This window comes from Theobroma cacao, chromosome 8 (genome assembly GCF_053813885.1).
Source record: "Theobroma cacao isolate CCN51 chromosome 8, ASM5381388v1, whole genome shotgun sequence".
NCBI classification, from domain to species: Eukaryota; Viridiplantae; Streptophyta; class Magnoliopsida; order Malvales; family Malvaceae; genus Theobroma; species Theobroma cacao.
The window spans coordinates 11076400-11079286 of NC_142646.1; the positions used below are offsets into that span (position 1 = coordinate 11076400).

The window sequence follows — 2887 nt, forward strand, 5'->3', positions numbered from 1 at the left end:
TGCAGATAATATCAAAAAGCATCTACATCATGAATTCCAGCTACTCTCTTATGCATTGATCTCTTTACTGGCCACTGGTAATTATTTGCAGCCATCTATTCCAACAAATTGTATGCCTTATTAATCGATTTAGCCATTAAAGCTCCCCCGCTGCAACATCAATGGTGTTTTGAACATGCCCATTCAAACCATTGTAGAAAGTTAGCATCTGAAGCCACTTTGGAAGACCATGATGAGGACAACGTCGAAGTAACTATTTGTATCTTTCCCAAGCCTCGTACAATGATTTAGAATCTTGCTACATGAATGGTGTAATATCATTCCTCATTTTCATTGTCTTAGCCGAAGGAAAGAACTTGGCAAGGAACTTTAGAGCAAGATTATCCCATGTTATTATTGAGCCTGTGGGGAGTGCATTCAGCCATGCTTTACCTTTATCCCTTAATGAAAAAGGAAAAAGCCTCAAACAAATTACATCAGTTAGGACACCATTATGTTTAAACGTATCAAAAATATTCAAAACATTTAATATATGTCCATTTAGATCATCATTTGGTTGACCCCTAAACTAGACTGAAGTTTGAATCATGGTGATGATAGCCGACTTGATCTAGAAATTATTGTCTTGAGTAACCGACCTTTGAATGCTTGATGGAATCCCTTGCACCAATGCGACAGCATAATCCCTTAAGCATCAATTTTCAACTATTACATGCTCTTTGATTTGATGTTTGCCCTATTAATCAGCCATTGTATTTATTGGAGCAAAACCTTGTTGACTTTCTCATCGAAGTTTGTGGAATGTCCTCTCAATTTCTGGATTGCAAGGTATAATCTCCAAGCTTTTTTCTTTTCTCATACGAAGACCGAGCACACCTACAAAACAAAGAAATAAAACTTAAATTAAGACTAATTTAAGGAAAATTAATATTAGCTAATAATAAAGAAAACAAAACCCCCAGCAACGGCACCAAAAACTTGTAATCAAATTTTCACACAAGTGCACGTTATTGCAAACAAGTAATATAGTCGAAGTAAAGTATCATTCCCATAAGGATTTGTTTCTAATTTTACACTAAATACTAAAATTTTTTAACAATTAATCTTATTTAAGTAATCTAAAAATTAAAAAAAAAACTAATTAAAATGAAATTAAAATAAACACTAAATTAGTCAACAGAAATTAAATATGCTTGAGGAAGGTAATAAATTAAAGATCTAGGATTATGTGTTCATTCAACACTTCCTCTAATACCAACTTCTCTTATTATTTTCATTCATGGGTAGTTTTACTAGCCTAGAATCCAAATCTATGTAAAATTTTCCGTCGAGATGCTTGCGCAAATACCTAACTTAATTGGGTCATTATATGTCTATAGTAATCAATTAAATAAAGTTCATTAAGTTAGTGTTCTAATTTGGCTATGTATGGCAATTATCATATATCTATCCGAATGGCGAATCAGATCAGTTAAGTGACGTGAACATGTACTTTTCAAATCTTAGTCCAATCTAAAATCTCTCTGTTGAGTCTCAATTAGATTCATAAATTAGTTAACTGTGGGCCAGACAATTAAAAGCATTACGAACAAATTTGAATAAGCAAAATTATTCCTATTCATAATAAATAAAAGAGAAACTAATATTTAGACTATATGTGGAAATCCACCACAATCCTAGATAAATAGTTTAGCTCATAATATCTAATAAAAATAATATGCCAAGAAATTTACCATGAATCCAAGTAAAAGAAAATAAGAAAAACACAAAACTAGAGAAAAAAACTAATTATTGAAGCTTTGCAATCTCAATTCTCTCTCAAATTCTCTTGTTTAACTGCTTTGTTCTTGGCTACTATTCTCTAGAGTAGTTGTTTGTTGCTTCCATCTTAAAACCTCTGAAAAAGGTCCTTTAAATAAGCTTTAAGTAACCTAATTTTCAAAATCCTGTCAAATTTTTAATTTTGGAAAATCGTCCAACACCACTGCCATGATTTTCTTGGCATCGCGGCATTGCACTTTTGCTAAAGTAGTGTAACAGCCATGATTTCTTGGCACCGCGGCACTCTAGCCTCAGAAATATGTATGGTGCACTTCCTTTCACCAACGCTACAGCCTTGTTCTCCTTAACACTGTGGCCTTGGCTTCCTCGGTGCTTCAACCTTGAGTAACTTAAGGTCATGACCTCTTTCTACCTGCTACCTTGTGCAGAACTACAACAATCGAGCATCTTTTAATGTAATTTTCAGTTCAATATGATTTGAACTGGGTGAAGTAGTAAATATAAAAAATTGTAGCCTTTCCTCTCCACATTCTGTGGTCTAAGAATCATCTCATTTGGAGTTTTGTATAGAGAGATATGGTCAAAATACTGAAACATAGACAAATGAAGCCATCACCATACCTACATAGATTTTCATCAAATAAGCCTTTTTCATCAAATTTTCTACAAAAGCAATAACAGAAATCAACAATAATTACTCTTTAATAATTTAAAACAAAATAACATAAAATTAAACTAAAATAATTTAAATTAGCTACTCAATATATAATCAAACTTAAACTAGAAAAACACTTAAAATGCTAAAATCTGAACCTAAAATCTCAAAGGTCTAGCTATTTAAAGCCCTAAAATGTGTCAAAATAATACTATATATTAGAGTTATCAGTCACAATTTTTTATTTTTATGGGGCCTTAAATTTAGGAATTTTAATTTCAAAATTTTTTTCTGGTTAACCAACATATGGAAGTATTTCATATCAAATTTGTATGATTTTTGGAGGCAAATTGATTAGACAAATCACCCTAAAATCGTGACTCTTTGCTGTTGGTGGTTGCAATGGTGCAGTTATAGTTTTATGCCTTAAAGCAATTCTAAATTAGGGAA

At 32.0% G+C, this 2887-nt stretch overlaps 1 non-coding gene across 1 annotated transcript; it reads left to right on the forward strand.

Moving 5' to 3' along the window:
• Nucleotides 1–224: 224 nt before the first annotated feature.
• LOC148761186 (small nucleolar RNA R71) lies at nucleotides 225–331 on the forward strand. Its single transcript, XR_016028126.1, has one exon. It is a non-coding gene; the product is annotated as a small nucleolar RNA R71 (small nucleolar RNA).
• The last annotated feature ends 2556 nt before the right edge of the window (nucleotides 332–2887 follow it).